Genomic DNA, 14,211 nt, shown 5'->3' with positions numbered 1-14,211 from the left:
AGGCAAGCTTGTCCCCATATGTCATGGACCGTACATTATTCTGGATTTCTTAATGCCGGTCACCCTCTTGGTGAGCAATCCAGACACTTAGAGGATTTTTAATGTTTATTTTTCCCAAGTAAAACCCGTATGATATCTCTGTTTTCTTTGTTGTAGGCCACCAATTCATCTTAAATTTTCGTAAGTTGAAAGAGGAGGCATTCAGCCCTGTTAAATCTGTAAAAATAGACCCATGGTATTCCATTTTTGCTGTGGTAACTTTTGTAGAAACCTTCCCCTCCAGAAATATTTTTTCTTCTTCCGTTTCCCGCCTGCCATTACCTTGCCCCTGCCTCCAAGCCTGTCCCGGGATCCCACACATTCGTCCTCGATGTCGCCTGCCTCTGCACCATCAAACAAAAATAAAACACTTTCCCATAAAAACAGTCACTGTCGCCCAGAAAGTTATTGTTTCAGTGCGCTAATTGTCATCTGAGGCCGTGTCACAACAACTGGCTAGAGATTATGGCGCGGGGGTAAGGGCCCGGCCAGCTCTGATCCAGTCTCCTTCATGACGACCAACTTGAGCTCCATCATTAGTGGCAAGGGCTGAGGTGCGGTTCCACAACCGCCCACTTCATCACTGGGCAGAATTTGAATAGTTGGTCCGTGGTCACCATCACCATGGCTACCCCTCACAAGGTAGCGGGAGAGACTATCTGAGGGTACTTGAGGGGTCCGAGCGACTCCACCCTGGCATCGGCAGTGGCGGCCGCTCTTGCCGTCAGAGTTGGACATTACTTACCGGACTCCTGTAGCTTATTAAACACTTCAAGAATTATTTTCCTCAAAATAGCTGGTGAATGAATTTTCCATCATGAACTTTTTGACTTCGATCTATTTTCAACATGTAACAATTTCAAACTGTGTCAATCGTGGAAAGACTTTGGGGGGGTGGAGGTCTGTACCGGAGGTACACCAACTCCGTACATTCATACTAAGTGCATTTTAGAAGGCCATCTATAACTTGAAGAGTAAAACTCATTTCAGAAGAAATTTGAACATTTACCGTCAGATGTCTATACTATCGACTTACGTGCGCCCTCTGGTGCGAAGATGAACAATCAATATTGAAAATAATTTTGTGTGTCAAGGTTTCCTAAACTGAATTGTTTGTAGATTATTTTTGGTGTTCTAAGGTTTCTAGCACTTCTATCTCTTCGCGGCGGCATTAAAAATTAACCAATAAGGAATTTTTGAAATGTATTTAATTTACCAATAAGAATTCTGGGTGTGTCCAGGGCTTCAACCCAGAGATTTCTGGAACCTTCCTCTCCGCTATAAAAGCTGGGACCTTTCGGGTCCTATAGGCTTTCGATCACTCCAGTCCAGCAGTAGAGTGTTTTCGTAGAGGAGGCAGGGGAGGGTTTGCCTCGTCCATCTCCGGAAGGTCCACCAGCTCAAGGTAATGGCAGACATCAGAAAGCTAGTTCGAGGGAAATGTTTCAAAATCCGTTATTAATGTAACTCTGTCCATGTAAAATTTTTAAACAAAGTGTAAAGATCTTCGTCTGACTTAGGGAATAAAAAGTGTGAACCCTGTTTTATTCCCCTTCAACTTGGCATTGAGGTGACTATGATTTCGTAAATTTTAAAATTCATCTTTTCCGTTTGTAATTTAAACTTTCTCTCCATCTAGTCACCTCCGTAGTATAAGCTTAGCCTCTGTAACGTCGGGCCATAAACCCAGATAGGGTTTTTGATTATGTTCTTGTGAATTTCAAAATAGTGTAAGTGTTCGCCTCCTAACATTTTGATTTTCGACCAATAACGTTAACCTTTTCTTTTTTCACTAAAGCCATGTTGAATGGGTACTTATTACTCCTGTTTAACTACAATTATTCTATTTCCTATGTAAAATCGACTGTTGGGCGGATAATAGTGTAAATACTGTTTGTTTTGTAAAAGTTAGTTTGTGCCTCGGAAAGGCTTGAAACTTGTAAATTTTGGAGAATAGTCTCCTACTTAAGTATGTGAAGCAAAGACGCTCCGTGTAAATTTAGTAAATTGTGGTGCTCAGTCTCCTTGAGTATTTATTGAAGGGAGCAGGGGTGCTCTTGTTAAATTTGTAACTTGGGAGCTTCAAGCTCATTTTTAAATCGTTGTTCTTCTGGATTTTTCTAAAACTGTTTCTCGAGCTCACGAGATAATCTTTGTCCTATTGTTATTTGTTATTATTAAACAAATATTCAAATCTGAAACGAAACAAAAAATCCAGGAAAGGAATAAAATTCCAAATTTTAGAGTTTTAAATTAAAATTTGATCTTTTTCAATCCACCCATTCATGCCCGCACCTTCTTTCACCTCTATGATCTACTGTATCCCTGTAATAATAATAACTCCTTCCTCAAGGATAGGCTTATTTAGGTTTTTATGTGTGACATTAGCAAATATTAGCAAATATTCCTCCAATCTGGAGGACCAGGGGCTCTGCTATACCTGCTGTTACCATGCCTTAGCCTAGGCGATCCAGTTTTAAGGCCCCAGGTACTCGCCAAAGGGTAGGTTTGATGGAAGCACAGATTGATCGTGTGTTAGCTAAAGCATTTCTTAAATTACTAGCCATTCACCCTCCTCCTTTACCCGGGCTTGGGACCGGCATTAAATAAAACCGAGATACCCCATCGAGGCCGAGATAATTTGGTACGTGTGAACCGAAGCAAATACGAAACACTTGTATCATCACATGTTTCTACTCCTCTATTTACCGTATATTCTGGTAGTTATATTACGACCTACTTACCTTTGAGGCAATAAATTCCAATAATGATAGCAAGGATTTCACCAAGGGTGTCCAAATCACCGCCACCGCAATGTTCGTTATAAGAAGAGCCATTAAAACCTGTAATAAATAGGCAGTCAGTTAGTGAACAAATTTTTACAGCACTTCCTTTTAACGCACAAACTCTCACTTATCAACAGATTAAAACATAGTAAAGAACCATGTCGGCAAAAATAGCTACTAGAAATCTGAAATTTGGCCTTATGAAAGTCGCTATTCCTGTAAAGTTTTTACAATATAATTATCAATTATCCCTTTATTTTTATTTTTACCAACGGTTTAGGGCTGCACCAACACGTACAACCTTTTGACGATGCTGTCAAGGAGAGTAAATAATTAGCACTGGAAACATAGCAGCCGTGATCTTAATTATGGAAAAGCACCTTCAGAAATGCTGATGGTCGAGTTCGAAAGCAAGCTCACAGCTTCAATTGCGAAACGTGTACACAACTCGCTCAGTACTATAAAATATATTCTGATTTGTAATATAGGATTTTTCGGGTTATATTCTTTGATTAAATACTAGTTAAGAAATCGTTAATTAAGATGGACAATTTTAATGTAAGCTGATGGACTGCGCAAGGATTTAATAAAGATGGATCACATGTGGCAAGCGTGGAGTGTGCTGTCCAGTGAATTGGATTTTCAGCTGCAATTAATCTTAAGAATATCTTGAGGCTCAAATGAGCCATCGTCAACACCATTATCATAAGTGTTTTTCACAAGTCACATTAGTTCTGAGATAAACATAATCGAATATTTGATTACTCCATAGATGAAAACATAGTACAAGTTAACTTGTCGAGACTAGAACATTCCAGGTGGGCGTTTTGTCCCCAGAGGGAGCTTGTCATCCGGGAAACTACCGTATGTTATTTGTGTTGTTTCTCGAAGTGATTATGTTGTACTCTGTGCCAATTTTAAGTATGGGCTCACCGGACACAGGGGGCCCACGTTGGTAATCAGGGCAATTAAAAATGCAATAGTTGGAATAACTGTATGCTATGTTTTCTAATTAATGCCACAATGGGGGCTGAACGTGGATATTAACGGTATCCAGAGCGTCACAATTCATCTCAGCGACACATAAACAATGGATTCGACATTAATATAGGTTCCTCTACTACTTCTTCTACCGATTTTCCCACACCTGTGGGGTCACGGGTGCGAACTAGGTCGCATTTTTATATGGCCCTGTTTTACGGTTGGATGCTCTTTCTGACTTTATCCCTATATGCAGGAATGTAATCACTACTGCGTGTTCCTGTGGTGGTTACAAAAGTGTTGGGACAAACACAAACACCTAGTCCCCGAGCCATAAGAATTAATCAGAACCGAATAAAATCCCCAACCCGGCCAGGAATCGAACCCGGGACCCGAAGTCCGCAAGATTGACCATTCAGTCAAGGAGTCGGACGACATTAAGATAGGTCATTTTCCTTTACTTTTACATGTCATCCTCTCTCATTCCCCACCTCTAGCAGGGCTTGGGATGTTTCATCTCCATAGTTTTTTCTCCAGATGGTGAGTCGTGGTTCAAATCGCTCCAGTAGTCCTGTAAACTATGGATTCCACACTATTATTGGTCGTTTCCAGTAATATTTATATTTCACCCTCTCCCCGAGGGGTTTTAGGGGTTTCTTGCCCCCACAGCATTTTCCACAGATAGTAAGTAATTGTACGAAATTTAGTTGACATCTATGCTGGAAAATTCACACATACATACATATTATTGGTCATTTTTGTCAGTTTATTTTTTCACCCTTTCTCACCCCCGATGCCAACTTGGACGTTAAAATTTCCAGAGTGTCACTATCAAGAACTATGGATTTGAGACTATTTTGGATTATTCCTATTCCTCATCCCCTCACCCCCGACCAGTAAGGGTGATAGGGGTGTGTTACCCCACGCGGTTAGTCTTCTGATAGTAAGTCATATCTGTACCAAGTTTGGTTGAAATCGCTCCAGTAGTCCTCAGAACTATGGATTCGACTCTAATATCGCTCGTTTTTAGTTATATTTATATTTCACCTCCTCTCTTGGAAGGTCTAAGGGTGTCTTGCCCCAACAGCATTTTTCACAGATAGTGAGTAATATTTTTACCCAATTTTTTTGACAGCTATGCTGATACATACTCAAATACATCCACAATCTCGGTCATTCTGGTCATGTTTTCACTCTTTTGCACCTTCCCCCTATTCAAAGAGGGCTGAACTTGGACTTTCAAAAATACTGAGTGTTGCTATTCATCTCAGTGACCCCGAAAACTATGGATTCCACACTATTTTTCATGGTCGTTTATCTCACTCCCCCCCTAGCGCCCCACCCAAAAGGAGGCTGGACTTGAGACTTTAAAAAACTCTTCATCACACTATTTTCGATTATTTTTATATGTCACACCCCCGCCGCCCCCCACTTAAAAGGGGGCTGAACTTGGAATTTAAAAATATCCGGAGTGTTACTATTCATCTCAGTGAACCCGAAAACTGTGGATTCCACACTATTTTCGATTAATTTTATATCTCACTCCCCTCCCACCCACTGGCTCCGCCCAAACGAGGCCTGAACTGGGACTTTTAAAAAATCCGGAGTGTCACTATTCATCTCAGCGACCTCGAAAACTATACATTCAACACTATTTTCAATTATGTTTGTGCCTAACGCCCCTGACTCCCCACCCCTAAGGGTGTTAGAGATATCTTACTCTCACAGTGCTCGTCTCCAGTTTGAAAATCATAAGTTTACCAAGTTCGGTTGAAATTGCCTCAGTAGTTTGGGAGGAGATATATCATTTACACACACACACACATCTACTTTTATATATAGTGAGATAGATGAGAGGGCATGGGCACGTTTATGTGTGCAGACCTTCATTTCGAGATTTACGAACGGATTCCGCCATCAGACGGCCCATTTATCGTTCTACATGGTTGGTCCTATAACATTTTCTCTTATCTCCCATATTTATGGGTTATATTGAGGTAGAACCTTTGAATAGAGTGAAATTTGGGTACATATTTAACACTTTACATTATTTTTCGCATACTTATGTGGAAGCTAGAACCATGAAATTTAGCATATGGTCGGTCACCAGTCGTAACAATGTGCGTGCCAGAATCTGATGATTCTATCTTTCTTATAACTGTGTCAAACTATGAAATGTACGTGTAAAAAACACAAAACTTACCTACAATCGTGAAATAAGCCAAATCTAACGTATAAAGGAGAGAGAGGTACGACAAAAAAAATAATCATAAGACCAAAGTTATAAATCACTCCAAATGAACAGAGATTGTGCCATTCGTTTTGTGATGCGGCTTGCCGTTTAGCCATCAAAATACCTCGAAAGGAAGGTCTGCACCGTCATTAAAATTGCCTCCATATTTCGATGTTTTCCGGGGGTAAAAGTGAAAAATTTAATCATCTCGTAATTTTTCCGTCGGTTACAGGCTAAAAGCTACATTTTTGCCAAATTTCAATTTTCTAGCTCGTCTGGCATATTGTGTCGACATCGTCATTCGGGGAGGGGGTTACAAATTAGGACTTTCAGAAAACTTTTAAACTCATGAAACCTATAGGTTATCGCTTTAGATAAATATATCCGACTGCATTCTTATACTGATCCCAAAATTTGAAACTCTCAGCGTGGCCCCCTCAGGGAATTTTGAGAATTTCCGATTTCTTTCTTAGGGATCCTGAAGTCATCACCTTCTCTGGTACCAAGTTTTAATTTTCTAAGGTGCCTGGAAGTGCCTCATTGATTCACGTATATTTTCATTTTTATACCTTAATTTATAGGCTGTATATACAGTAGAGCACACATGAATTGCTCCAAACCGACTTCCATTTATGAATACAGATTATATTTCACCCCCTTCCCTTGGGATTCTGGAGGCATCTTGCCCCACAGTATTTTTTCCAGATAGTAGGTGATATTTGTACGCCTCCAACTCAAAAAAAGGGGCCGAACTTGTACTTTTAAAAAATATCCGGAGTGTCACTATCCATCTCAGCGACCCCGAAAAGCATGGATTCCACACTATTTTCGATTATTTTTTATATATCACTCCCCCCTCATTCCCCACCCCAAAGGGGGCTGAAGTTGAACTTTAAAAAAGTCCGGAGTGTCACTTTTCATCTCAGCAACCCCGAAATCGATACTATTTTCGATTACTTTTATACCTCACTCCCCTTGACATCCACCGCTCAGAGAAAAAAAATCTTGAGCGTCACCATTCATCTCAACGACCACGAAAACTATGGAATCGACACTGCTTTCGAGTATTTGTATATATCACTCTTCCTCAACCCCCTCCCCAAAGTGAGTCTGACCTCTGACTTTAAAAAATGCAGAGTGTCACTCTTCATTTCAGTGACCCCGAAAACTGTGTATGCGACACTATTTTCTTTAAATTTTTTATCATTGTTGTAAATCGAGGATTGTGGCGACGTTTAGTAAATTCTCAGAGGCTTGCAGACTGAACGCTGAAAGGCATAACAGTCTATAATGATAATGTATGTAATGTATGTACAATGATAACAACAGCAAAATACACGAAAATCTTTACTTGCAATATTGTAGAACTAAACATCAGCTTTTTTCGGATTATTTTTTTTTTTGAGGAGAAGATTCTTTTAACGCGTCGTCAAAAGCCATACTGTTTAAAATATCATTTTCTATAATCATTATTGTGAAAGAATATTGGGGTTTCCTGGTTTGTAGTGCTTAGAAATTCATTTTTTGTAAATTTTAATTTTGGAAACGAACGTTAACCGGTACAGTTTGTCACTATTAAAGACAAATATAAGGGGCGATCAGATAATTTCCGTGTCCGGCTCCATAACTAAATGGTTAGCGTGCTGGCCTTTGGTCACAGGGGTCCCGGGTTCGATTCCCGGCAGGGAACAGTCGATTACAAACTGATACCTGATCAGCCAAGCGAACGTAAGCCGGGAGAAACACCAGCATTCACGGAAGTGCTGGGTTCGAAACTGGAGTGCGCGCCGAGCAGTGTAAAGTGTAGTGTAAAGTGTGGGTGGGTCACGAGCTCCTTCGTACCGGGAAGGAATGAAGAATATATGTTTGCAATAAGTGGGCCAGATAAAAGGCCAGCATTGTAAAATTTCCCTAGCACGGGGACTGGGTGTATGTGTCGTCTTCATCATCATTTCATCCTCATCAGGTCACCTACGGGTGTCAAATCGAAAGACCTGCATCTGGCGAGCCGAACTTGTCCTCGGACACTCCCGGCACTAAAAGCCATACGCCATTTCATTTTTCATGATTTCCGTTTGACGGCCGTATGGTCTTGAATCGGGATACCAATCAGGCAAAATCGCCGTGAGCAGTGAGGCACTCATCTCACTGACGCACCAGGCTGAAGAACTCCGTCTGGTATAACACCGTGTCGTACCGCGTGAACGCCTGATGCACATCCCTTTTGGAGAGGAAGCGTCGATCCTTCAGGCCTTTCTGATGGGTCCGAAGGCGTAATAATCAGATCAGGACTACGGACCTTGTTGTTCCTAATGGATGAGGTTGGCCTCCCAGATCGACCAGCGTTTTATGTCTTATGTTGCACGTAACTTTGTGCACCATTCCACAACGGTGGTTTTCAACATACATGCTGGCCCATACAGTCTTCATTCTCCGATGGATGTCCACCGGTGTTTGTCCTTCGGCAGTTAACAACAGATTGACAGCACGCTGGTCTTGTTTGGACGCATTTGGTAATAACGACGCCATAGTTCACGTGGCCGCATTTAACGCACGTACCTCGGCACGACATGACTGCTACATTAATCCCTTTACTCCTTTACTTCGCGTGTCCCCCGAAGCCTGCTCCCCCCGCGTGGCGATTGACTCTGATCTACATCGCTTCCGACAAGCTATTATTTGTAAGAAGAAAAAGATAGCAGAGAGGATTGGGAGTGTGATTCTACAGGAGTATCTGCCTGTCCCCATGCTCAGCATGCTACAAAGCCAGAACATTGGTCCTGTTTGGACGCATTTGGTAATAACGACGCCATAGTTCACGTGGACACATTTAACGCACGCACTTCGGAATGACACGACTGCCACATTAATCCCTTTGCCTACATGTCCGTGATTATATAACCGCTCCGGAGTCGCGCCACGTTGCATGTCCGCTGCAGCAACGCCCTCAAACGGAAACTTTTTGACCACGTCTTACATATAGGTAATGAAATGTCTATGATTGAAAACGTTGCTTCAAGATTTTGGATTTTCAAATGATTGTAATATTGAGAAATCGTTAACTTATTTCCAAAATTGATTCCTCCTTTTAAATATTGTTGTACCTTAATTCCAAGCCATTAATATCCATATGATAAAATTCAGCGAATTATTTGCAACTACAGCGAGGTTCATTCAAATTAATCCGCTTCAAATTGGTTTCAAAAACCAAATAACATGACATGTTTTTACAGGTACAGATAGTTTAATTTTTTTTTCCAAATTCCCCATGAAAGTATCGAAAATTAGTTGATAAGTTAACACTTCAGTATTTTAATAGTAATATAATTTCATCCAAAGCGGCAGTTATGGATTAATACAGTTTTCCGCGTAGTATTTTAAGTGACCTTGTACTCTTCCAACGTAACTCATGTCATGCAAAGATCACAAAATTGACACGCGCAGTCTTGGTTGTGGCGGTTCTGTATCCTCCTTCTGGAAACCATGGAATTCTAGTCGTATAATTACATGTCGTAGATTGGATAAAAGTTCAGTAGCACTCCCGCAAGTTTATAACATAGTAATCATAGCTGATGGTGGGCGAATGGACTCTGCCATTGGTTGAAGGTTACGCCAATGAACTATTGTTCCCATAATTCAAGACAGCCAGAAGTTATGATCAATTCACGCGATGAAAAGGCCTAAGAGAATGAGGCAATGTAAAAGAATAAGCATATGAAATTAATAAGAATATCTGGCTGTCTTGAATTATGGGACTGACGTTTCATAGGGCAAATCTTCAGGCGATAGCAGAGTCCATTCGTGCCACCGCCAGCTACGATTATATATGAACACACCCAAGAGAAATAATAACATGTTGAAACAGTTGAGACGTAGCGATGCAGTAATTACGATTCTGAACAGTCGAACACATAGATTGCGCTACTAATGCTTTAATATGAATTGGAAATAGAGGCCTAAAGCTGCGCGACTTATGATTGAATATTAATAAGAAATAGCGGCCTAAAGCCGCTTCGCGGCTCCTAACGTTTGCTTGTTCACAGACCAATGGCTTTGTCACTAACCGGACCTAACGAATCCAGACCAATGATTTTCTCACTAGCCCAGGGCCTCTCAAACGCCCAAAATCTCACGCGTGCAGAGCGAGGCGCAAGAGCTCCGTGCATCGGTGTCGCTCGGTGCCGCTCGGTATGGCTCGGATCAACGCTTCGTCTCTGGGCTACTCGGCTATGCTCGGCTCTACTCGGCTATACTCGGCTCAACTCAGCCCGGATTTGGAGCGCTACGGCGCAAGTGGGGGAGAGGGAGATAGGCGGAGCGAGCGAGAGAGGCGTGAGGAAAGAGAGAGTTAGCGCTATTGCTCCAAATCGAGGAGTGGGGGTCTGCACTCTGGTCAACCAAGCCAAGTCGTCTCTTGCACCGTGCACAGTGCATGCACCCGGAGAGGCCCTGCACTAGCCGGACATGATGAAATGGTTCAGAGGTAGCGGTACATACTGGTCCAGGGAAAAGAAATACTGAAAAATTATTTTATACACACACATAAAGAAGGATATAGAAAAAAAAGGGACATTCACACCGGCATTGAACGTACCTTAATGGAGATCATCATCTGCCAGAAAGAGACTTGTGGATTACCATAGCAAGCAACGAAAAGAATAATTAAACATCATGTAACTTGTTTTTTTTTTTTGTGTTAGGGGCTTTACGTCGCGCCGACACAGATAGGTCTTATGGCGACTGTAACTTGTTGATTACTATAGCAACGAAAAGAATAATTAAACATCACGCGCAATCAGTCCCCTCCCCTTGAGGTCTATACTCACTGATGCTCCAGTTCCTAAGTAGAGTGGTTGGTAGCGTTGTGCTTCGTTCCATCACGTCGTCTGCGAGAAATAAACATAGGACAGTCATACCGCACGTAGATATTGGCGATGCAAGCGGTAACCATGGTACTAATGTTGCGTGACATGTACTGAACTTTTAATGTAGATTGCAATTTCCCTTTGTTCACCTGCTATACTTCATTGTATCCATGTTGTAAACCTCCGGGTGCGTCTCCGTTCTTTACCTAGCCCGTTATTACCTTACTTTATCTGCATTTGCCGTAATTGGCAGTAGCAGTTACAATCTTAAGTCCTCTATTAAAAACGTCTCCCTGACTATTTCGTACACGAGTCCGTTTGGTGTGTGTTTCCACACTGAGAGAACTTTATTTAAATATCCCCCTTTGACTTGGTTCGATATATAACGGCTCCCATGTGAGCTTGAAGCCAAATATTATGTATGGTGATACTTTTGCTTCTAATAGTGCCATGGCTGTTTTCCGGTATCTCGATGTCATTCATACCTCTGATGACGTCTCTCCTCGAGATGCATTTGGAACGATTTAACTGTTGTTTGAAGCGTTAGACAATTGTGGGCCTTATTGGTTCGTCATAACAGGTTATCACATCTTCGACAGTTAGCCTCCCTCCTTTCCCGAAGGTTACCAGTTCAGTTTTCCGTTTGTTTATCTCTAGCTTATTCATTTATGCCAACTTTGTTAATATATTCACTGCTGACTATAGGCCATCCTTGCTATGTTGCCATTGTGGTATCCGTGTAAATGTACATGCTTACGTAGGTGACTTCTGGTATTGCTGTTTCCAAATCCTGGACGAATACATTGAAAGAGTAATGAGCTTTGTGTACCACCTTTTTGTGTGATCCATTTCGAGTGCGCTGTGTTATTTCCAAGCTGGAGACGATTTTCGGAAAGTATATTGTTTATTAGTCTTGTCGTTCATGTCCGTCCTGCATGACATTAGCAGTCTTTGTTTGTGGTATCCAACGCTTCACTCCAGAAAATTAAGTCTACGTAGAATTTTGACTCTCCTGTCGTTCTTCAAGTATTTTATTTTCAGGTTCTCTGTTGCCATTGTTGATCTGCCTTTGCGGAAAGTGAACATCTCGTTAGGCAAATTATCGTCCAATCTCTCACTTAATCTCCATGTTAATATCCTTGTTAGGATCTTAAAGGCTACAGCGTCCAGGGCTATATCCCTATAAATGTTTGGCAATTCCGGATTTCCTTGCCGTTTGTATAACGCTTTTACTGTTGCCTGTCTCCAGCTTTCGGGGATATCACCAGTCTCTACGCACTTATTCATCAATGCTGTTAGTGTTCATCCTATAGTTTTCAGACACGCTTTGAAATACACACCGTCAGGTCATCTCTTCCTGGAGATTTGTTCTTTATCATACTTATTGAAAAGTGTACTTCTTTTGAGGCTAAGCGCGGGCTGGGGCTCCAGTATTTTCCTTCCATCGGTCAAGTCTCGCTTCTCGACGTGTTACTAAATAATTGTCCATTTGTTCCTCCCATTTTGTGACGGGTACGTCACCTGGGAAGTGCAGTTGTCTGGGGTGCAGGATGTGGAAATGATCACTTTCCGTATTTCTATCGCCTCTTTAGCTTGCTTTTCGAGGTGGATAGCCCTCTTGGTTTTCAGGAGTCTCTTGTATTTTTTCCATTCCAGTGTGTACGCTTGTAGCTTGCTTGCCTTCATTCCGTCCTTTGATTTATGGAGAACGGGCCGATGACCTTCGATGTTAGGCCCCTTAAAACACCAAGCATCGTCATCATCATCATCATCATGATTTATGGAGATGATGCACAACTTCTCTCATGAAATTATCGAAAACGAGTAGATAAATATATTCTTCGGCGTTCTTTCATATTCACTGCGTGTAATATGTTCTGCCCCTCCATCAAAGTATTTAATGAGTGAAGATCTTATATTTCCACGTGAATTGTAGTCACTGTAATTTGAATCAGGAAACGTATCCTTCTCATAGAGATCATAATGAAAAAAGTCATTCATTACTTCGTTTGAAAAATTACCTGCTGAATCCAGCAATTTGGAAACTGTATCCAAAGCAAGACTCTCCTTCTGTTGATCTGCTTAAAACCTCCTTGTCGCCGGTATGTTAATACATCACTTTTCTGGTCCTCTTTGTCAATTTTCCTGTTCATGTTGCCTCCAGATACCACTGCCATTTTGTGACCAGTAAATGCCTCGCCAATGCAATATATGATTTCTGGGTATGGTGCTTCCGGGATGAAGCAGGCTGCCACGGCTGTGACGACCTTTGTGGATACTATCAATGTGTTTTGTGTTGATTTGGACGAGGACAGTGCTACCCTGATAAAAACTACGTGGTTTATTAAGTTTCTTATCAAGAAGCCCTCCCGTCTTTCGTAATTTATTTACTAATTTATGAATCGAAGTCCGACCTGGAATTTGAACATCGGGGAACTTCTCTTTAAATAATCTCCTTACGGCCTTCGCACTTTCTGTACGGACCGATGAATCGTATGAATCTTTGGGGAACAGAATACCGATAACAGACTTGAGCCACCTGAGCCATTTCACTGAGTTCACACACTGTACTGTCACCAAAGAAACATGTACCATGTTTGCAAACGTTCAACAAAGACCGGCGCGGTACATCGGGCGCTGTATTTCGTCACTAGCTGACTCACTCACTCAGGAATTCCCACGCACAGGATGGAGCGGTTCCGCTTTATTATGCTCACCCGATACTATTATTAAGATAGCAAACGAGTAAATATGTTCTGTGAATCACCGACAGCAAACAGGGGCCCTCTCCAGTTCCAATTTTAGCGATATTCTGAAGATGGCAGCGATGGTTACACCGGCACTTTGCCTCTTAGGCCCTCCTCCAGTATTAGTCTTTACAGACACTGCTCCAGAGAGTACGAAACCCTCCCACATACACCGTGAAGCTGTCGTGTGGGAGAACTGCTGAGGATCAGGAGGCATAACACCGTACACGAGATGCTGGCGAGCCCCATTCGAACTAAACGGCTAGTTCACGAGGTCTTTCTGATAATGGGAGTAATGATCGAAGCAATATCATCGCAATTAATCTAGCAGATTCTGAAACGGAAATTATCGACCTTATCATCCACTTCGAAAATAATCTCAAGTACTCAACCAGTGGAGGTTGACAAGGAAAATGAGGAGATTTATGAACCTACAATATATATTAACCATACTTTTTCGAAAAGTATTTAAATTACTTTAATGCATAAGCCATATTTGCATATGGAATGCGTTATTAGTAGAGGCATATGTGTTTTGCAAAGCGCGAAATAGCTAATTT

The sequence above is a fragment of the Anabrus simplex genome, chromosome 4 (assembly GCF_040414725.1).
Source record: "Anabrus simplex isolate iqAnaSimp1 chromosome 4, ASM4041472v1, whole genome shotgun sequence".
NCBI lineage: Eukaryota > Metazoa > Arthropoda > Insecta > Orthoptera > Tettigoniidae > Anabrus > Anabrus simplex.
The sequence above is the reverse complement of the archived record's forward strand: the minus strand, read 5'-3'. Positions refer to the sequence as shown.